Source organism: Panicum hallii, chromosome 3 (assembly GCF_002211085.1).
Source record: "Panicum hallii strain FIL2 chromosome 3, PHallii_v3.1, whole genome shotgun sequence".
Lineage (NCBI taxonomy): Eukaryota > Viridiplantae > Streptophyta > Magnoliopsida > Poales > Poaceae > Panicum > Panicum hallii.
Window position 1 is genome coordinate 50,216,135 of NC_038044.1, and position 24,196 is coordinate 50,240,330.

Sequence of the window (24,196 nt, forward strand, 5' to 3'; positions counted from 1 at the left end):
TGATGGAAAGCTAGGATACGGGTTTACATCGGCTGACAAGCTCGAAGAGGTTGACATTGGTCCTGGGGATAAGCCACGACCAACATTCATCAGCAAAAAGTTAAGCCCGTGTCTACGAGAGCTGATGATAGTTTGGCTGAAGGAGTATGCAGATTGTTTCGCCTGGGATTACACGGAGATACCTGGGTTGGACAGGAGCATCGTCGAGCATCGACTCCCTCTCAAGAAGGGATTTTATCCGTTTCAGCAGCGAGCGCGACAAATGAAGGCTCAAGTTCTAGAAGAAGTCAAGAAAGAAGTGGAGAAAATGCTAGAAGCAGGATTCATCAGGCCGTGTAGGTATGCTGAGTGTATTTCAAGTGTTGTACCTGTGCAAAAGAAGGATGGCTGATGGTGAGTCTGCGTGGACTTCAGAGACCTCAACAGAGCTACACCGAAGGACGAATACCCTATGCCTGTCGCGGAGACATTGATCAATGTGGCTGCTGGTCACAAGATTTTGAGTTTCATGGATGGCAACGCTGGCTATAACCAGATTTTCATAGGTCCGGAGGATATACACAAGACCGCGTTCAGAGTACCCGGGGCAGTAGGATTGTTCAAGTATGTGGTCATGACCTTCGGGTTGAAGAATGCCGGCGCCACATATCAACGTGCCATGAATTACATCTTTCATGATCTGATCGGCATGTTGGTGGAGATATACATTGATGATGTCGTGGTTAAATCTGCATCAGTTGAAGGACACTTAGGAGACGTACGGCAAGTTCTAGAATGAACCGGAAGGTTTGGGCTTAAGATGAATCTGAAGAAGTGTGCTTTTGGCATATCGACTGGTTAGTTCCTGGGTTTCTTGGTTCATGAAAGAGGAATTGAGATCGGCCTAAAGAGTCAGGAAGCTATAAAAATAATGGTGCCACCTATCAGACCCGGGGCCACGGGACTGTGTACATAACGTAGTTTAAATAGGCTTAAGAGATCAAGTCCGCTTTATCTCTTATTCATCTCATTTATCTCTTATTTATCCCGTTTAAATAAGAGATAAAGCTAACCGTTACAGAAGGAATCTACTCGAGATATGCTCTGGTACGATTCCTTGGCTAGTGTTGGTTAGAATTTTTGTAACCCTGACCTCTCGGATATATAAGGGGGACAGGAACCCTCTCAAAACAAGATCTCCAGATCATTCTGCACCAAAGGCAATACAAACCGCCACACAGGACATAGGGTATTACGCGCCTCGCAGCCCGAACCTGTCTAAGTTTTGTGTTCCTTGCACCTTCGAGTTCTTGATCTTGGCGTCTCCTCACCTAAAACTTACCACCTTGGGTATACCCTTCGGTGGGCAGCCAGTAAAACACCGACAGCTGGCGCACCAGGTAGGGGGATGCATCGAAGATCCACCGGCGAACTCGATGGCATCTTTCCAGTTCACCAGGTCAGTACCTTCTCAGGGTACAACTTTTGTTTTTGGCTCGTGGGTCAGATGGCGAGGGCGATTTCCATCATTTCCTCATCGACATGAAGCTGAAAACCCTCGCGGCGTTCTCTCAAAGCGACCTCGACAAGTTCGTCGATGTTCTCGATGATTTGTCAATTCATGGGTTCGCGACGAGGATCAAGGAGGAGTCTGTTTCCAGCGCGACTTCATCCGGCGCTGCAACAACTTTCCTTGGGTTGGACTTGTTCCAATCCAAGGACTCGCGTAGCCGATCACGACTCGGCCAACGCGATTTGGCCACTGATCTTCAGGAGGCCAACGCCTCTGAGTGCCTCTCTATATTGGAGGAGGACTTGGATTCTCTACTCCAAAAGCCTGAAGCCACCGTATGTCGGGGGGCTTCAGGTTGTTTTGGCACCAACAGTCTGATGATCACCTCCACTTGGGAGGGGCGCTTCGTGCATTGGAAGGGCATGAGCCTTTTCGTTCTACTCGAAGCCGATGATCGACTTGTGGCACACCTTGAGCCTGTCCTTTCTAGGAGGGCAGGCCGTTGGCCACCGTTGCAGAGGGGTCGACTGAACTAGTCGACGCGAGCTCTGATGAGCTTGTCTCTCGCTAGGTGCTAATGGCGGAAGAAGGCGAGGGCGATGGCAATTTCCCCATCGCCGAATTTGATGATGTATCTGAAGATGAGGTCACAGCCAACGCCGGCGCCGAAAATGACGCCGATCGTGAGGCACGGAGGGCCAGGAACAGAGCCCGCACAATCCGGTGGAGGAGGGTCAACGAGCGCAGGCGATCTATGTAGTGCGAGCTTGACCCTGAGTTCGCCGCCGTAAGCGAACGGGGCTTCAGGACTCCGGTGGCCAACATCGCCAGGGTTACGGCCATACTCGAGCGCAGTAACGATCCGAATGTGCATCAAGCACTTCTTTACACGCAGAGGACCTGGATCCAGCTAGATCAGCACAACCCAGCGTCTACCATCAGGGAGGAGCACGTGGGTGAGAGCTAGAGCTAGGCTCACAGCCGAACGGCCAGCGGCTGTCCTCGACCTCAGCCCAGCCACAACAATGACAATGCTCGCAGGAGCTAGGCCCTTGGCGGGAGGTAGCAGCCACCTCCAGTGGGTAACCCGCGACAGGCCAATCATCGGCCTCCTCCAGAAGACCTGCGTCAGCACATCAATGAAGGTTGCGATGCGTGGTCCATAATCGACTCCAGGCGCAAGGTTCGCGAAGAAGTCGAGACCGAAGGTACTGACTGCAGCGACCGCTTCCCAGCTTTCTCCGCATGGTTCAGTAGCTACAAGTATCCTGAGGGCTTCAAGCCGATCGGCATCACCAAGTACGATGGCAAGCAAGCTCCCCAGCAATGGCTACGTTTCTACTCCACGGCCATTGTAGTCGCGGGGGGCTCCAACATCACCAAGGTCGTCTACTTCCCGATGGCTTTGGACCCTGCGCCGCTCACGTGGCTGGAGAGCCTCGGCAACAACTCGATCGACTCTTGGAAGCGGCTCAAGAAGGTCTTCATCGACAACTTCCAGGGGCGATCGCTTGCGCAGGTACTCATCACGATCTTGCTCAGTGTAAACAGGAACGTAACGAGCTCCTGCGGTCCTACACACGTCGTTTCTTCGACATCCGTGCTACCATCGCGAACATCTCGGAGGATGACATTATCGACTGCTTCTACAACGGCATCACCGACCCAGGCATCTACAGAGACTTTAGGCGGAACAGGCCGAAAACTGTTGCATCCAAACGACAACCGCAATGACAAAAGCCAGCAGGACTATTTGGGTCCACCCCGAAAACGCAGGCCAGATGATCTCATCGCGGCCATCGAGCATCCTTCACGCAGCAAGAAGTCAACGACGCAGGAGGAGTTCGAGAAGCTGCTGCAGAAGAAATGCCCATGGCATCCAGGTGCCAATCACGCGGCCATCGACTGTTACCACCTCCGGAGGACATTCAGCAACTCCGGTAGTGGCAAGAAGAACAAGAAGACAGTAGACAAGGAACCCGAGGACAACGACCAAGAGGATCAAGGGCGCAACGCGAAGTTCCAGGATGCTTCGAAGATCGTCAACGTCATCTTCGGGGGCGAGGGAGACTTTGGCTCCAGGCGGGACCAGAAGCTGCTTCTCCGGGAGATCATGTCCTTCAAGCCGGCGGTACCACGACCACTCCGTTGTTCGGAGGTCCCCATCTCGTTCTCCCGCGATGATCAGTGGACAAGCTTCTCAGAGCCCGGTAAGTTCCCCCTGGTCTTGGATCCAGTGGTGGCAGAAGTCAGGCTCACCAAGGTGCTCATCGATGGTGGGAGTGGTCTCAACCTCATCTTCGTCAGCACTCTGAGGAAGATGGGCCTGGACTTCATGGATATGCTGGTTCCGAGCAAGTCCCCTTTCTACAGCATCGTACCGGGTAACGCGGCGCACCCACTTGGTACGGTGGTTCTTCCAGTCACTTTCGGCACGAGGGAGAACTACCGCACCGAGTTCATTAAATTCGAAGTGGCTAATTTCGAATCTTCTTATCATGCCATACTGGGCTGTCCGGCACTCGCCAAATTCATGGCAGTGCCGCATTATGTTTATCTACTTCTCAAGATGCCAGGACTAAGTGGAGTACTCACTCTCCGAGGCGACTTGAAGAAGTTGTATGATTGGAATCAGGAGGCGATCCAGTATGCTTCAACTACTCGTGTTCTAGATGCTTCAGGAGAAGTACTCGCGGCCGCGCAGCAGCTCTCTAAGTCCGGGCTGGAGATCCCTTCGAGAAAGGCCAGCAAGTCGAGCATCCAGTTGACTGACGACGTGGCCCTCAAGTCGATCCAGCTCCAGGAGAGTGACTCATCTAAGACCGCCGTCATCGGCGCGGGCTTAGGTAAGAAATAGGACTCGCGCTCATCAGTTTCCTTCGGGCTAACCAAGACATATTCGCATGAAAACCCGCGGACATGCCAGGCGTGCCTAGGGAATTGATTGAGCATAGTCTGAATGTACACCCACAGGCTGTGCCCAAAAAGCAACGCTTGCGGAGGTTTGCTCACGACAAGCGTGAGGCAATCAAATGGGAAATAGCTAAACTCCTCGCAGCTGGATTCATTAAAGAAGTAATCCATCCAAAGTGGGTAGCTAATCCCGTTCTTGTAAAGAAAAAGAATAATGAATGGAGAATGTGCGTTGATTACACCGATCTCAACAAGCATTGCCCGAAGGATCACTTCGGGCTACCGCGCATTGATCAAGTCGTCGACTCGACGGCGGGATGTGTGCTCCTCTGTTTCCTTGATTGTTATTCAGGTTATCACCAGATTGCGCTCAAGGAGGAAGATCAAATCAAGACCGCGTTCATCACCCCGTACGGGACATATGCTTACAAAACTATGTCCTTCGGGTTGAAAAACGTAGGAGCTACCTATCAGCGCATGATCCAGATGTGCTTTGCTGATTAGTTGCATCGGAACGTTGAAGCCTACGTGGATGACGTGGTTATCAAGACCAGGAATTCTGACGACTTGATTGCAGACTTGGAAGAAACGTTCAGCAGCCTGCGCAGATTTCGGTGGAAGCTCAACCCAACCAAATGAGTTTTCGGAGTACCATCAAGGAAATTGCTCGGGTTCATAGTCAGCAACAGGGGAATTGAAGCCAATCCTGTGAAGATCATGGCCATCACTAATATGGAGGCTCCGGCCACAATCAAAGATGTGCAGAAGCTAACAGGATGTATGGCAACCCTGAACAGGTTCATCTCCCGACTCGGGGAGAGAGGACTACTCTTCTTCAAGCTCCTGAAATGCCAAGAAGGGTTCCAATGGACAAAGGAGGCCAAGCGGCCCCTGCAAGATCTGAAACATCACCTTCCGTCTCCGCCGGTCCTTACAGCACCACTGCCGGGCGAATATCTGCTACTCTACATTGCGGTAACAACTCATGTTGTCAGTAGTGCTATTGTAGTCAAGCGAGGCGAAGAAGGCCATGCATTTGGAGTGCAGAGGCCTGTATATTTCGTCAGCGAAGTACTCTCCGAATCCAAGGTACGATACCCGGCAATTCAGAAAGTTTTGTATGCAATTTTGATTGCATCAAGAAAGCTGCGCCATTATTTCGACGAATACAAGATCACTGTGATTACGGATTTTTTGTTGGTGGATATTCTTCATAATCAAGATGCCACGGGGCGTATATCAAAGTGGGCAGTGGAACTGGGGGCTTTGTCAATCGACTTCAAGCCACGCACTGCAATTAAGTCTCAAGCTCTAGTCGATTTTAAGGCTGAGTGGAGAGAGAATCAAATTCCAACTCCAGTCGACAAGCTAGAGCATTGGAGTCCTATTTATTTCTCCATGGGGCGAACAGTTGTAGTATGTCCTTCAGATCCTTTGGGAGGTATCCAACAATAAAGCCGAGTATGAAGCATTGCTTCACAGGCTACGTTTGGAGATATCACTAGGGATCAAGCGACTACTTGTATACGGCGATTCTCTTCTTGTCGTTTAGCAAGTCAACATAGAGTGGGACTGCAACAAGGAGATGATGGACGCCTATGTACAGGAAGTGCGCAAGCTGGAGAATAAATTTTCTGGCCTAGAGATTCATCATGTGATATGGGAGCATAAAGTTGGTATGCAGATATATTGTCCAAGCTAGGATCCACCCGTGCACAGGTTCCAGCAGGAGTTTTCATCCAGGAGCTGAAATAGCCATCCATTAAGTCCTCAACTAAGATAGCCACTGATGATGGCCTTCAACAGCTTGATTGGGAGGTTATGCTGCTTGAGGAGGACTGGAGAGAGGCTTATATCAACTTCATCCAAGATCAAAAACTTCCAGCAGGGGTAGACACAAGAAACGCAGAGGCAGCTCGTGTCATGCGCAGAAGCAAGGGTTTCGTCCTAGTCGACAGCAAGCTCTACCGGCGTGGCGCCCGGTCACGTGTTCTCATGAAGTGCGTCACGAAGGAAGATGGCTACGACATATTGCGGGAGATACATGAAGGTGTTTGCGGCAACCACGCAACTTCAAGAACGCTGGTGGGGAAAGCATACAGGGCCGGTTTTTGGTGGCCCACCGCAGTGTCCGATGCGGAGGATCTTGTGCCCAGGTGCCAAAATTATCAATTTTTCGGCAAGCAGTCTCATGTTCCAGCCCACAGCCTCATCACCATACCGCCATCCTGGCCCTTCGCTTGCTAAAGCCTCGATATGATTGGGCCCTTCACAACGGCGCCAGGCAGTTTTACCCATGTATTGGTGGATATTGACAAGTTTACCAAGTGGATCGAGTACAAGCCGATAGCCAAGCTCACACCAGATCGGGTTGTTGATCTCATCTTTGATATCTTACATCGCTTCGGCTTCCCAAATACCATCATCACGGACCTAGGATCAAACTTCACGGCCAACCAGTTTTAGGAGTTCTGTGAAAATGCGTGCATCGAGGTCAAATATGTCTCTGTTGCACACCCAAGGGCCAATGGTCAAGTCGAAATGGCGAACAACATGATAATTGAGGGCCTCAAGAAAAGACTTTATGATGAAAATAGCAAGAAAGGAGGAAAGTGGATACTTGAGTTGCCACATGTCATCTGGGGGCTCCGGACTCAGCCGTCCAAAGCCACAGGACAAACTCCATTCTTCCTCGTCTACGGCTCTAAAGCTATCTTGCTGGCTGACATCATGTGGAAATCCCCACGGGTTGAAATGTACAATGAAGGCGAGGCGGACGAAGCAAGACAGTAAGAGCTCGATTCTGTCGAAGAGGCTCGCCGCACCGCTCTTGTTCAGTCAGCTCGATACCTGCAGGGGATTCGGCGGTATCACGATTGCAACGTGAGGGAACGGTCTTTCAGCATAGGCGACTTGGTCCTACGTCGCATCCATGACGAGTCTGTCCTACACAAGCTCAACTCAAGGTGGGACGGTCCGTTCGTCGTCAAGCAGGTTACAAGACCGGGGTCGTATCGACTACAATATCCCGAGGGCCAAGATGTTCCGAACTCTTGGAACATTCAGAACCTGCGCAAGTTCTACCCATGAGAAAATGTTCGGAGCTAGCTGATCTCCAGGCGCTCAGGTGGTCTTTTTCTTCCGAATCAATTTGGAGGCTACGTGTCACAAGATTCGGATTGAAAATCTCTCTGTGAATAGATGGAGGCTACGACCACGTGCATGTTTTATATAAATCGACTTCTTGTCATGAGTTTCATGGAGGCTACGGCCACGTTCATGATACATCGACTTCTTGTCGCAAGTTTGACGGAGGCTACAGCCACGTCCGTGCTTTATCGACTTCTCGCCATGACCTTCGATGGTCGTTTGTGATGATGATCACATTTTTCAAAACAATCTCAATCCGTTCGACTGGTTTATACCTAGTTTGTTGGATGAGCTTGCATGAGGAGTGATTTCGACTACATCCAGAGTCGTTGCACTCGGAGTAGTTTCTTCTTCTGCCACGAGCATGGCAGTCTCGCGGCGATGCCCGCGTCCTTTCCCAACAAAATCGATCCGCTCGATTGGTTTATACCTAACTTGTTGGATGGGCTCGCATGCGGAGCTATGTCGACTACGCCCAGAGTCGTTGCACTCGGGGCAATTTTGACTCCTTGCAGGAAGCACGGCAGCTGCGCGATGATGCTTGTGTTCTTTCCCAACAAATTCGATCCGCTCGATTGGTTTATACCTAACTTGTTGGACGCGCTCACGTGAGGAGCGATCTCGACTACACCCAGAAGAACGGCAACCTCGCGATGGTGCTCGCGTTCTTTCCTAACAAGTTAGACCTGCCCGATTGAGTTATGGCTGACTTGTTGGTCGGGTTCCTACTTGGAGCCACTACGACTACTTCTAGGGTCGGTGCACTTGGGGCAGTGTCTACTACTTCGCCTTTAAGTCTGGATGATAGATCAGCTAAGGCATACACAAGTAGAAATACCAAATAAGAATATATACAAGGCAATGAGTACTTGTTCTTTACACTCTAATCTTGCAGTACACTTTGTACTATATGTTCTGCTACAGGTTGGGCTTCTTGGAGGTACTTTTTGAATTGTTCTTCAGTGCACTCCGCAGCCACTCCCTGTGTGAACATTCCCAGCGGAGCTTCTGGCCAAAAAGATTTTACAAATGCAAGGGCGTGGCTAACGCATGCGGCTGGGGCGTCCGTGAGGAACTTGACGACTCTTTCCGACGCCCCACGAAGTCGCTCCAGCAGGGGCTGCTTGTCTGCTTTGCCTTCTTCCGCTAGATCCACCATATCCACGAGCGTCTGGGCGGCCTCCCTGAGAATCTCCAGTTCCTTTTCCCGCCGCCCTTTCTCCTCGCCCAGCCTCTTGACCTACTGAAGGCAGTCGGTGAACTGTTGCTCAGTGTCATCGATTACCTTCTGCAGCCTCTCGACATCATCTGTATGGTGATACAGCATGTTCTTCACGTCAGTAAGCAGCTTTTCTTTACACATTAAGATTTTCCTAAGTTCTGTGGTGAAGATTTTTTTAGAATCCAAGGTAAATTGTTAAACGTAAGTACTCGAGGGAAGTAAGGGCTTACCTGGTGCGCTTTCTTCTGCTCTTTGAGCTGCTCCTGGTGCGCCTTCTATTGCTCCTCGAGTTGTTCTTGGAGCTCGGAGTTGGCTTTCTCAAGGTTCCGCAGGTCGTTCTTGAGCAGCCAAGTTTCTCGAGTCCTCTCTTGTTTCGGCATGTCGAGCTCCCTCTGCAGATAGCTGTTCTTCGTCTGCTCATCGGATATGCGTTTGTCCAGGGCAGCAAGCTCTTGGTGACCACTCACAACTGTTTTCAGCTTCTCTAATTTCTTCTAAGAGTGAGTGATCACATTCTGCATAAAGGAGGAGATTGAGGCAAAGCAACTCGACAATGTATACAAGCAGAAAAGTAAGCAAGTCTTACCATGGCAAAATCATACAATTCCTTGTAGGCCTTTTTGAAGGTCTTTATGTTGCCGACTGTCAGTAATGGATCATCCACCAGATCGGTGGTGATGACATTCTGGTACCTGGGCCCGGCCTTCAGCAGTTCACCAGGACTCCTTGAGGTCCCTGCGGCTTCCCCAGGCGGCGGTTGCTGGGCACCTGCAAGGCAAGATGCGATCAGCACATCGTACTAGGGGCTAAGAAGCTAACCGTGGGTAGTCAGACACTTACCTGTGCCATCTACGGGAGCGGCATCAGGGGCCTCGACTTGTTCCGCACCGCCAGCCCCGGCTTCGGCTTGTTGTGGCTTGGCAGGTGGCGGCAGGTCGGGCAGTGTCGTGTCTGCCCCGGTGGCTGGTTCTTGGGGCATGGGCTCTTCCAAGGCCGACGGCTCAGGGGCTGGGGAAGCTGCCACCGGCCTCGGCCTGTGCTTCACGGCGCCCGCAGACCTAAGGAAGCAGAATGAGTCACATCATCATACAAGTCGACAAGAACAGAATGTTTACTATGTAACAAGAGGCAAACTTACAGCGTCGACTTTTTCATGACGGCCTTCTTCACCCGCATAGCCCGTCGCGGGGTCCTCATTGTCAGCGGCAGGGTCACACCAGCTGATAGTGCGGTGCTCGCCACGGCAATGGTAACCGCCGCAGAAGCTGCTGGATCTGTTTCCATCTCTTGGCGCTCGGGCTGCATGGGGTGGAGAAGCTGGAGGACTGCAAACGGAAAATGTTAGCATACAACAATATTGGTGTCCGACAACAAGACAGCATGTTCGTACCTAGAAGACTCGACTTCTTGCGCCTTTCGTTTGTGCATGACTTGGCGACCCTGTGGGACCGCGGGCAGGGCGTCGGTCAACTCCACGGACGGTCCGGGGGAGTTGCCTCTGCCCACCTCCTCCTCGGCTTCTTTCTCCGCCAGGGGGCTTTCGCCTTCCGTGGACTCGCTGCCGGGCAGAGCCTCAGCTACTCGATCCCTCTTGGCTTCGGCCGCGGTGCTGGGGAGGAGGTGGTCCGGCCGAGGGATGTCGAGTCGTGGCGGGTAGCCCCGGTACAACTCTGTGTGCCCCTACAGAAGGTTTTCAGTTTGCAGCGGCAGAACAGAGTTTGTTTTCAACAAAAAGTAGTCGAATACTCACCGGTCTTGGAGGACTTCGTGCGGAAAACAGTCCTGGGACATAGGGGACGGCGTTCACGTCCAACAGCACCCGCTTGACTCGGAGGAGCGCGGCTTCGTCTGATAGCTCCCCTACGCACATGCGAGACGGATCTTCAGTGCCCGTGTACTCGAAGCCAAGACGGTGGCGTTGTTGGATTGGCTGGACTCGGCGTTTGAAGAAAGAAAACATGATGGATGCGCCGGTCACTCCCATCAGCTTATGCGCTGCTATGGTGTCTAACAGCTCCTCCACTTGATCCATGTCCCCCCTGGAAAGCTCGATGTTCTACTCCGGCCTCACAACAGGTGGACTGTTTGACTTTTCTGGGAGTTGGGGGCATGATTTTCGATATAAAACCAATGTTTTTTCCACCCGGGAATGTTGGAGGGGAATTTGTATGCAAGGTACTTGTCGTCGGCTTGTTGTCTAAGTTGGATGCCGGCGCCCCCTACAACAGATGGGTTCTTGGAGCTGGGTTGTGGTTTGACTCGGAAGAGGAAGCAAAAAAGATCCCAGTGGGGTTCAATTCCGAGAAAAGCTTCGCAAAAGTGAATAAAGATGGAAATGTGGCAAACGGAGTTCGGGTTAAGGTGATGGAGCTCAAGCTCGTAATAGTAAAGAAGGCCACGGAAAAAAGAACAAGAGGGGAGGGCTAGACCCCGTTCGACAAAATGGCAAAATGTGACGATTTCGTCAACATTTTCCATGGGGAAAGGTTCGTGGAATGAGGGGCGCCAATTGACAAGATTCTTATCTTGGAGCAATCCCTCGGAAACTAGCCTATTGAGATCGTTGAGGGAGCACTTACTGTGTGTCCACTCTCTGGTCGGCGGCTGCACCTCCTTCTTCTTCCCTTCTTTCTCTGATTTCTTGGGCGCCATCTCTGGATCCGCTCGCCACGAGTTGCTCGGGGGCTGCGGGAAGAGGGGCAGGGAGATCTGGGGGATTGGGATTTCTTCGGGAGGATGAAGGTGGAGCGCGGCTCTATTTGGGGATTTTAGCGGCTCTTGGCAAATTGCAGATTGGAAGCACAGTTTTTACTCAATGTTACCGCGGGGTTAAATAACCAGCGGTTGGGTGCAGTTTTACTGTTTCGAAGTTGAAGAGTCATTTCAGGGAATGTTTGGAAGTTGAGGGGTCATTTGATGGATTGTTTAGATAAAATATTTGATTAATCATTTTTTCAGGGTTAATTGTCCCGGAAAAAAGGGTTTTTCGAATTCCAGATCCCCCATCATTTGTACCATCACAATCAGTTCTTTACCATATTGACAAGTTTACACTGCATGCCACGACTTTTGGATCCTTATTTCCAAACCTGAGAGATTTGGATTCAAGGCTCGGGGGCTGCGGGATATGTGGCATCGACTACTTATATTTTTGAATTTATTTGAAAAAGTAAGTAAGGAAGATTCAAGACTAATGCGACCCTCAACCTAATTCTTCGATTCAACTTAAGGCTCGGGGCTACTCCATATGGAGTGCGATTTTTCAATTGCACACCATATCAAAAATATAATTCGGGGCATGAGCACCTCAGCTTCGATGCAGCCAAGTGAGTACTCGAAGAAGGACTTCAAGACGAAGCTTCAAAAGAAGTCGAAGACTACTTCAAAAGTACTCGAGAAGCCTGCTGTACTCAGCTACGAAGAGCTCGGGGGCTTGTCAGACCCGGGGCCACGGGACTGTGTAGATAACGTAGCTTAAACAGGCGCAAGTTCCGCACATACAGTAGACGTCACGAGCGAATATCCGAAACAATGCATTAACGAAGAGGAGTATAATAATACTTTATTACATGACCGACAGTCTTAATCTTAAATGAATAAATAAACGTCGATAAATAGCAGCGGACTTCAACTTCACAGGCAGTTGATTGGGAGACATACGCCTAGAATTCTCTAATATCTTCAGGAAACTCCGGACAAATATCTTGTTCTGAGCAGCATTGGTTTTAATAAAGTAAGCGTGAGTACACTTATGGTTGCTACTCAGCAAGTGGAGTAAATTTTATGACATGCAAGGCTATAATCAAGGGAAAAGCTGACATGTTTTGACTGCGATAAGCATTTTTAGTTGGTCAAGTTTTAATTAGGCAAGCATTAGTTAAATGTAAGTGTATACTAGCCATTAAATAAACTATCTGAGGTGAAACAATCCACAACACAATGATAAATAAACAAAACCAGCAATTTAGATCATCTTTAAGTTTAATTATCATGTGAGAGTCCAAGCCGCTCTTAACCGTGAGCACGGCTGATATATCAGTTTTCACTCTGCAGAGGTTGTACACTTTACCCACAACTCGTGTTTCCCTTGATGCCCGAGTTTGCAAGGCCCTTAAACACTTCCAAGGTGAGTGGCAGGGATTCACTATGAGGCCTTTACAAAGATTCCCTAACTTATGACAATCCGCTAAGGTTTCAAGTCAAAGCGGTCATAACCCTCCCTAATGAAGAAATATCTTAGCCAAGGACCACATAGCCATGTGCCTCAAAAGGACCGAGCTATACCCCGTCAATGCAACCTCTCTTGCCCTTTCGGTAAGATCATCACAAGCTAAGGTTTCTAATTAATTAGTCAAGACCAGAGCCATATAGTAGTTGTGATTGTACTGTTTTCCTGGGTGGTTCTCCATATTCCAATTAAATCAATAATCTTATTTATCACCAACAATATTCCAAAATAGGCAAAACATAATCATTGATATCCAGGTTATCCAACCAGAATCTATGTAGAAGCAATAAGCGTAGCTATAACATGAATGTAAATACCCAGGTTTAATCAAGGAAGATAAATTGAAACTAGGCATGTCCTTAACTTGGGTTCCAACATATTCTAGACACATGCATGCATATAAAGTAAAGGTGTAATTGTGATATTAATAGGACTGAAATATGATCAAGGACCACTTGCCTTCGTTAGCAAACTGCTGCTGCTCAGCAAGTTCTTCAAAGTCTTGACCCTGCGGATCCTCGAACTGCACACCGTCTAATGTCGTACACAAGCACATACAAGCAAACAAGTGCAAATAATAAGAAATAGTACACCAATCAATATAAATAGAACAAAATAATATTTTAAAATCATTGTGTAAGTCGTAAGGATCGCGTGAGCGCAAGAATCGATGAAATCGAAGTTAAAACGGAGAAGTTAGGGCTAAAACAGGGTTCCAGGGGCTTATCTGCGAAAGATTTGAAACTAGAAGGGCCTAAAACAAGGAAACCAGGGGCTAGATCGAAATTAAACCCTAGGCAGAAGGGTTAGATTGCAAAATAGAGGGATATTGGACGGCGGGTTCTATTTTGGAAAACTACAGGGGTCTAAACAGAAGAAACAGGACCTAAACGCGATTACTTTTGAACTGGGAAGGACGGCGGGTTGATTCCGGGGAAACTGAAGGGCTAATCTGCAAAAGTGGCATGGGTGACCGGTATGCTGATCAATTGACTCGGGTTAGATTGGATCTGGGCCGCTGGATCTCGATCCGGCGGTGGGGGAAGCGCTGGCGGCTCAGGGCGGTGCGAGAGCGGTGGCGGGGCGCCGGCGGAGAGGTGGAGGCGGCGGCGGCTCGCCAGGGAAACGCGAAATCGTGTCCCCGGCCTCGGTTTTGAATGCGGTCTGGGCGGGGAGGTAGAGGGAGACGAGGGGAATCGATCTAGGGGGTTTAGAGGCGGGGAAATTGGCCTGAGCGGCCGTGCGATGGCGGGCGGCGGCTCGGGAACTCCGGCAAGGCCGTGCGGGCACGGGAGTGTAGGAGGGAGAGAGAGAGATGGCCGGGAAGCATCCTCACCATGACGCGGTGCTCCGGCGGTGGTCGTGCGATGGCGGGGAGCAAGGGAAGCGGCGGTGCGGCGAGCTCCCGAGGTGAGGGCGACGGCGAAAGCTCTGGCTATGGTTTGCGGGGACGGGAGGCGGCGGCTGCGGCTTGGAACTAGGGCACGGGTGGCGGCACCTTAAATAGAGGCGGCCCCGGGTGCCTGGGTGTTCGGGCCCGAGGCGGAGGCGGCGAGGACGGCGCAGGGACGAGCCAGACTCGAGCTCGAGTCCGGTGCGGCGCGGGGAAGGGGAACCCGACAGGCGTGCCCCGCCTGTCAGCGCGAGAGGGAGAGAAGGGGGAAGCGGGCACGCTTATGGGCCGAGGGGAAAGGCTGGTGGGCCGCGCGCGCGGGGAGGGAAAAGGAAGGAGAGGGAGGGCCGCGGCCGGCTGGGCCGTGGGGGAAAGAAAGGAGAGTGAAGAGGGAAGCCGTGGGCCGGGCTGTCGGGGGAGGAAGAGAAGGGAAGAAAGGGAGAGGAAGGTGGGCCGGCTGGGCTGGGCTCAAGGAAGAAAAGAGAGAGAAAAACAAAGCAAATGCCTTTGAGTTTGAAAATGAAACTTGAATTCAAATTTAAATCCAAATGAACCTCATCCAATGAAACAATGCAAAGAGCATGAAATGCACATTCATATGGTTTTCCCTATATTTATTTTTATACTTAAGGAAAAATTGTTTATCAAAAATCCTATGACCCTTTAACCTATCATTTTATTCAATTTTTGTACTTTGCAAAATTTAGGGTGTTACAAACCTACCCCCCTTAAAAGGAATCTCGTCCTCGTGATTCGGTTGGGCTAGCAAAGAGCTGGGGAAAATCTGCTTGTAACTCGTCCTCTCGTTCCCAGGTAGCCTCATCCTCTGCATGGTGACTCCACTGAACCCTGCACATCCGTATTCTCTTACTCCGGGTAATTCTCTCTGCTGTGTCCAGTATTTTGATCGGGTGCTCCTCATAAGTCAAGTCCTCCTGCACATCCAGTTCTTCCAGTGGCAACTGCTCCTCGGGTACCCTCAAACATTTCTTCAACTGTGAGATATGAAACACATTGTGCACGTCTGACAACCGTGCAGGTAACTCTAGTTGGTAGGCCACCTCGCCTTTCCGTTCTAGGATCTTGAATGGACCAATGTAATGAGGCGACAATTTCCCTTTGACCTTGAATCTGCGCAAACCTCTTATAGGTGACACCTTCAGATACACGTAGTCCCCTTCCTCAAAGGTCAACTCTCGTCGTCGAGTATCTGCATAGCTTTTCTGCCTTGACTGAGCCACCTTCAGGTTCTCATGAACAACCTGTACCTGCCTTTCAGCCTCTTTAATGATCTTAGGCCCGAACAACTGACTTTCACCTGTCCCACTCCAGTACAACGGAGTCCTGCACTTCCTGCCATACAGTGCCTCAAACGGTGCCATCTTTAGACTGGCCTGATAACTGTTGTTATAAGAGAACTCTGCAAACGGCAAACTCTTATCCCAACTGCCTCCATGTTTCAATGCACAAGCTCTGAGCATATCCTCTAACACCTGGTTTCGAACTTTCTGTCTGCCCATCAGTCTGCGGATGATAAGCGGAGCTAAAATTCAACTTCGTATCCATTGACTCATGCAACTTTTGCCAAAACCGAGATGTAAAATGAGTACCTCTATCCAACACTATCTTCTTGGGTACCCCATGCAAACACACGATCCAGGAGATGTACAACTCCGCTAATCGTGCCCCAGTGTAGGTAGTCTTTACTGGTATAAAATGAGCCACCTTGGTCAGTCGATCCACTATGACCCATATAGAGTCGTACCCGTCTCGCGTACGTGGTAATCCCACGATGAAATCCATACCAATTTCTTCCCACTTCCATTCTGGCACCTTCAAGGGCTGTAACAATCCGGCTGGTCTCTGATGTTCTGCCTTAACTCTCGAACACACATCACACAATGCCACATGAGCTGCAACGTCATGTTTCATGCCATACCACCAATACCTTTCCTTCAAATCCTGATACATCTTAGTACTGCCAGGATGGATAGAATAAGCCGAGTCATGAGCTTCCTGCAAAATTTTCTCTCGGAGATGATCCACATCGGGCACACATATCCTCTTTCTGAACCATAATGTTCCATGTTCATCTTCAGTAAAATCTAGTGCCTTGCCTGCTTCTATCATCTCCCTTATCTCCTGTACCTTAGAATCCTCAAGCTGACCCTTTCGTATATCCTGCTTGAGGGTTGGCTCCACTTCTTTCTATAGTGACCCCTTCCGTATGAGCGACGAACCCCAGATTGAGGCGTTCAAACTCTTCGCACAATTCTCGAGGCATCTGGCTAACCATGATCGCATTCACATAACTCTTGCGACTCAAGGCATCAGCAACCACATTTGCCTTCCCCGGGTGATAGTGTATCTTCAGATCATAATCCTTGATGAGCTCTAACCATCTTCGCTGTCTCAAGTTGAGGTCATTCTGAGTGAAGATATACTTCAGGCTCTTATGGTCGGTGTATATCTGGCATTTGTGACTTAGCAAATAATGCCTCCATATCTTAAGAGCATGTATCACTGCTGCAAGCTCCAAGTCATGTGTAGGATAGTTCTGTTCATGTTTCCTCAACTAACGGGATGCATATGCAATCACATGTCCCTCTTGCATCAACACACAGCCAAGACCTTGCTTGGAAGCATCACAATAAATGGCAAAACTCTTGTGGATGTCGGGCATTGTCAACACTGGTGCGGTCGTCAGCCTTTTTCTCAACTCTTCAAAACTGTTTTGGCATGCCTCTGACCATTCAAACTTCTTGTCTTTCTCTAGTAGTGAAGTAAGAGGTTTCACTATCTTAGAGAAGCCTTCTATAAATCTCCGATAGTACCCCGCGAGTCCTAAGAAACTCCGGATTTCCGATACAGTCGTAGGTGGCTTCCAATTCAGCACATCTCTGACTTTCCCTGGGTGATAACATGGCCAAGGAACGAGACCTCCTCCAACCAGAATTCACACTTGCTGAGCTTCGCATACAACTGATTATCCCTAAGTTTCTGCAAAACAAGTCTCAAATGCTCCTCATGTTCCTCCTCATTCCTGGAGTACACCAGAATATCATCAATGTATACCACCACAAACTTATCGAGATACTCCATGAACACTTTATTCATCAGATACATAAAGTAAGCTGGAGCATTAGTCAACCCGAATGACATCACTGTATATTCATATAGCCCGTATCTGGTAGTAAATGCTGTCTTGGCAATATCCGAGGGTCGTATCCTTAGCTGATGATAACCTGACCTCAAATCAATCTTGGAGAATACCTTGGCTCCCTTCAACTGATCAAACAAGTCTTCTATACGCGGCAATGGATACTTGTTCTTGATAGTCACCTCATTCAAGACCCTGTAGTCAACACACATCCGCTGTGTACCATCCTTATTTTCAACGAATATTACGGGTGCTCCCCAAGTTGAAGAGCTAGGACGGATGTACCCTTTATCTAGTAATTCTTTCAGTTGTTTCTTAAGTTCCTCTAATTCACCAACTGACATTCTATATGGCCTCTTGGCAATAGGTGCAGTACTAGGTAAAAGATCTATGATAAATTCAATGTCATGTTCAGGTGGCATACCTGGCAAATCATCAGGGAAGACATCCGGGTACTCGCTGACAACTCTGATATCCTCCATCAAATTTGCCTTCAACTGATTCACTGCACAATCTGCTGCCGACGGAAGTGTTGCAACAAACTCGAATCTTTCACCTTCTGGGCTAGTGAGAAGTATTGATCTTTTGGCACACTGAATTACTGCATCAACCTTGCTCAGCCATCCCATTCCGAGTATGACATCGATTCCCTTGGAATCCAGCACCACAAAGTTTGCATGAAACTCTCTGCCCACAACCTTGAAACTGACTCCAAGACACTGGTACATGGCCCTCATATTTCCCCCAGGTGAACTAACTAGCATGTGGTTTGATATAGAATGCACGAGAATGCCATGTTTTGCAACAAACTGAGCAGAAATAAAAGAATGCGATGTGCCAGAATCAAACAAAACTGATGCAGGGGCAGAGTTGACTAGGAACATACTGAACACAACGTCCTGAGCCTCCTGAGCGGTCTCCGCGGCCACATGATTCACACGCCCACGGACGTAGTTTTTCTGACCCCTGTTGCTCTGGGCGTCTGCGTGTTGTTTCGGGGCTGTTGCTGCTGCTGCGGAGCTTGCCTCTGTCCACTGTTGTTAAACTTGCTGGGAGGATTCTGAGTATTTTTCTTGGGACACCCATTGGCATAATGTCCCGCTTCACCACATCTGAAGCAAGTATTACCACTGGCGGGAGCAGTGGCATTGTTTCTCACCGGTGTGCCCGTAGGGGTGCCCTAGCGATTCTACTGAAAGTTGGAGCGTGTGACACCTCAGGTATATGGGAGCCAGACTTAGTGCATTGCGTGTAGGATGTACTCTTGTGTGTTGTTTAAGGACAAGATTTTAGGATGTTTTCTGTAATTCTAGAAAAATATAGGGTTTAAAGTGCAAAATGTGTGTGGGAGTGGATAATTTTGAAATATAGGAAGGGCTGTTTTGCAAATGATGCTTTTACTTTTAAACCACTGTAAAGGGTGAAAACAAATCAGGGAGTTGTTTGAAATGTAAAATTTAAATAGGTTTTAAAAGAAATTTGACTAGTTGTATGGTTTTCAAAATAACTTGGAAACCTCAACTCTTCTGAAGGTGAACCCTAAAGCAAAAGTGTAGAACTTTTTATTCTCTACACTTTTTGTTTTTGGAGCATTTTCATTTGAGCTCTAGTTTAAAAGTTACTCAAGCTTTACAGTGAGCCCCTTGAAATTTTGAACAATTGCAACCGGGTCCTCGTCGTCCACCTCCAGCTGCTCTGCTCTGCTCTGCTCTGCCCGAGAGCTGCTGCCGCCGCCGCTTAACTCCGGCGAGCTGCCCCGGCCGCCACCTGCCCCCGCGCCGCTTGCCAGTGCCACCTCCACCTCCAGCGCACCTGCCCCGCTGCTTGCCAAGCCTTGGTGGCCGTTTTCCCGAGCCGCCACGCCATTCCCGAGCCCTCCACGGGCGCCACGACATCGCCAGCGTCCAGCTCCTCCTTGCCGTGCCCTAGTGCTTCTCCAAGTATATTAAGCCCTTCAGTACCGCGTGAGCCACCCCTTTTGCCTTCTCCCCGAGCTCAAATCACCCCCGGTCGTCTTCTTCCTCGCGCCACCGCCGTTCTTCCTCCGCCGCCGTTCAGCCTCGCCGGCGGCAGCCTCCTCCAGAGCCCCCCACCCACGATCCAGACCTCCACGAGCACCACCTCACCCTCCTGAAGCTCACAGCACCAGCCTTTTTCCAATTCCTCCACCGGAACATCCTGTCCACGTGCACGCCGTCGTTTTTCCGCTGCCACAGCTCGGCTTCGTCGTCGTTCCGCTTCTCCAGTGCTTCCCCGCCCCGGTCAAGTACACGATCGGCACCACATCATCCTCACAAAGCTCTCCAGGCACTTCTCGACTACTTTCCGGCCCTCCGGCCACCGGAACACCGCCACCGAGCTTCCAAGCTCCGCCGCCGCCTCTGTCACCGCCGTTCCGCCGCTACAGCCCCTCCCCCGCCCAACTCCGGTCACCCACGTGACCGCCGTAAGCCCCTGAGCATTTCCCCTCCCTTTTCCCTCACCGCCGATGAGCTATCTCGCTGGAATCGCTCGCTGTTGATCTGTCCCCGAGAGGAAAACCGGCCAGGGACCTGATTGCTTAGTTTCAAAACTTTCCAGGGGTCTGTTTGTGAAGAATCAGTGCCTTTTTCATTTTCCCTTCCAGCCAGTTTTGAAAATTCATAGGAAATGGTAGAAAAATCCAAAAATGGTAAAACTAGTTCTGCTGTGTTCATAAAAATGAGATCTACAACTTTGGTTACGAAAGTGTAGTTTGAAATCAGTTAGTTTTGCAGTTATTTAAATGTTTTTAAAAAGGGATCTTTTGTGTATAACTTATGTGATTTAAGTTTGTTTCCTGCAATTCTTGGTTACTAGTTAGTTTAAGTAGTGTTTAGCTTTGTGTGAAATTTTCCAGACCAGTACAACTTTGTGAATTGAATAATTTTTAAAATTTGTCAAAATGAGTTCAAACAATTAAGATTTAAGTATAATTACTACTAAATGTGTTTGAACCTATGATTAGGAATAATTTGCTTTAGTTTTGTGATATTAGTTGTTTGATGATTTTTTCATTTTATTGTTGATGCTGAGTGTGTATTGATCTGTTAAATTACAACTTTATCGTGAAGGAAAGACTTAACATGTTTGTTACTAAAAATCAATCCTTGCATATCATGTAGACTCATCAACGCTTGAAGACGGAGACTACGAGTTGATCTTGGAACCCGAACCCGGGCTATCTGAAGACTCCGTCCAAGTTACTGAAGAAGTGACTGAAGCCCCGAACCAACGTTCGGAAGTTTTTAACTCGTCTGACCCTAACTTCACTTCTGAAGGCAAGCCCCGGACATATCCCACTACTTTATTTATACTGCAATCTATATCTATTTATATTATATCTTGCATTGAGTCTAGGAGTTGAAATGAAACCCTAGATGCATGAATCTTAGGGACCAATGTATTGAACCCGAGTCCTTATCGCTTAGATGCTCTACTAAATAGGACCGGTAAAAGTCGGGTGATTTCCTGTCACTCGCGCGATATAGGAGTTGCTTGTTTACAATTCTGCAACCACTATAAGGATGACGGACAGGGTCATGAGTTGTATCATGACCTGGAAGTTTACCCTGTCTGTTTTGATAAAAGCTTTAAGGTCGAAATGTGTGGTAGTGGTGGCTAAGCGTTTGAAAGTACTAGCCACATGCCTTGAAATATGGTAAGCGGTAAGCCTAGTAACCGATCGGCCCGGCAAGTGGACATACCTCCCACCACTCGTATTTTGGTTTTTCTTGTTACTCGATTCGACGTGTGGGAATACGTGTTGCGAGGGCAACCAGGAGTACGGGTTTGTAGTCGCGCAACAGCCGTACGTCCTGCACACATTGGGTGTGCATATGGTCCTGCAGTTGCTTGTGGTGGCCCTGATCCACGACCCGAAATGAAAGGCAAACGGTTGATTCGGAATCATCGTTGGATGTTCCAAGCGTGTGTGTTAGGGTTACCTTGCAAGGTTGAAATTCGGTCCGGATCGTCCGCCTCTCACGAGAATTGAGATTGCTTATCCCTTTACCACATAGAGTAAAAAGTATAATTGATAATGGAGGAATCTTGATGATTGATAATCTCTATCTTGCTTGTTTAGTATAGGTGCTTACCTAGAATGGTTAATCAAGCTAGAATCGGAAAGCTAAAACTTGAAGTAGATTATACTCTCTGTTGCTTTTCAGCTGAAAATAAACCCAGAACCTTACCCTACCTTCATGAGTCTAGTTATGGGCTAAAGTATACCCAAACCCGGGTAAGTCTTGCTGAGTATTATTATACTCAGCCTTGCTAGAACTGCTTTCAGGTATGCCGGTTGAGAACCAGGCTGATAGTGCGTCCTGCCCCTTTGCTGTTCCACCTGGTTGGTCCGTGGAATGGGATCCGTCCCCGGCTAGCATTGACCCCTCGGAGTGACACCATCGACTGGGCTACGCATGGTGCTGCTGATGGCGACGTTGTTAGTCGCGTTATCTTTTCGCTATGACTTTGGTCAACGGGTGTTTACCCGTTGCTTTTACATAACCCTTTGTTTATTTTGCTCCAGTCAGGGCTGGAGAAAACTAGTTTGTAATAATACTACTTGATATGTGATAAAGGCTTGCGCTGTTATGTACATGGAGTTCTTCTTGTATGAGTATAACCTACTCCGATCCTGTGTAACCGTGGTTGTATCGGGCGGTGACCCGACAGACCCATGGGTTGTTCCGTTTGAAGTGCATTTGAGATCATCTTGTCTTTGTAAATGATGATTAATGCACTTGAACCGGAATAATTCAGACGGTTCTGCCACAGCTGGTATCAGAGCTGTAGGTTTACCTACACTCTATACAGGATACAGGAGAAATCCAGGGATATTACAGTGCTTAAAAATGATTTCAAAATAAAATTTGGCATAATAAAGAAAATTACAAAAGGCGTTGGATTCGCTAAGGTTGTGTGCTTAGTTCGTAGAGCCCTGAGGGTTAGTTTGAGAACTACTAGGTGACTATTAGTTATTATACTAGGTTTCTAACTTCCAGCACTACTTTCTGCAAAAACTTACTTTTAAGTACCATCAACCTTAGAATTGTATAAGTCATCATCCGCCGCCAAGGTAAGAAGGTAAGAATCCTCAGCCAACTGAGGGAGCTTGGCCTTCCCGTCGGTGATGCCAACCGAACGCTGTTTCTCAAGCAGTGGCCTACTTGAGATGCTGCCAATGTATCAACTTCGGTTGACTACATTGGGAGTATATGGTTCGGCGCAGGGTATGGCGATCGCTGTTCATACCCCCGCATTTTGCGGTACCCCCCGTGAATACGTTATTCAATAACGTATGTTAACGTTGTCTGTACGGCGGTAATTGTACAGATGCTGTTTCTATAGTGAACACTAATGTTTGGAGGACGCTTTCATGACGTGCTGGCATGAAAGGTTCATTATTCTATTGTGATTTTCTGCAGGTACACTAACCACGAGTAATAGGTATGCGAATAGGAAGAACGACTAGTTATATAGGGAGAGACGTATGATTATGTCACCGAAATTAACCTCATAAGTCCAAAGCTTCTTTGGCAATTGTGTGTTGGTGAGGTCGAGTAGAACCGTGCATGCATTATAAACCTATTTGAATGTCTTGTCTGAGTGCTTGACTAAGGACTGTTGAAAAGTGGTTTATCCCAGATACAAACTTGTCACAATCCTTCAGACAGTCATAGGGTTTAGTATCTTTCCATTGTTTATCTATCTTCGAAATCTAGGATGTTCTTTTGATTTCCAGTCATTACTGTTATCCAAATCACCTATCTCGGTACAGCTATCTTGAGAGTCTTCTGCAGAATAGTTGCATTCCAGCAGTTCAATCATTTCATTAGATTCTTGTTCTATGTTGCTGTACCTTGTATCTCACCAATTGAAATCCTGCTTCAGATGGCTGAGACTCCAAATATTCGTTGGGATCGCGAAGGACACGCTTATACCAATGCCTTGCATTGGGAGGGTTTTCCCCGTCTCTTGTGGGAGTCACTTCAGATTTTCGGCTATGACGCACCCCCACGTTACGACAGATACGAGTTTGTTGAAGCGGGTGTTCCTCAGTGTAGGGTGAAGATGACCATTCCGCAGCATCCCTCTCGCTATTTATGGCAACCTGTCACAATTTGCACCATTGGTCACCGTCTTGTGGATACCTTTGAGTCTACAGCACTTGAAGCTATTCACATCTTCTGTGACAAGCACCCCGAGGAAGTGGCAACCTACCCGATCGGATTGTTCCCAGCCACAGACTCTCGTGACCCCGAGTGGACCTTCAGGATCTCTTGCTGCAGTCATTTATTGGGAGATCTGTCTCTCGAGACACTGCAGACTCTTATCCGGTTCATGAACGTGCAGCATCATTATCAGTTGTTGCAACGTCGGGGCATGAACCAGCTGTCCACCTTAGCTCAAGCTCACCATGGAACTATCACCCAGCAGCTTGATGAGCTGAATGAGCTTCACACTATCAAGAATGCTCAGGTCGATTTGTTGGCCCAGCGTGATGTGATCATCAACAACTTGGAGAACCAGATCCATGAGAGGGAGACGGTTATTACCCAGCGCAATACCATTATTGAGTTTCTCCAGGATCAAGTTCAAGATATCACTATTGA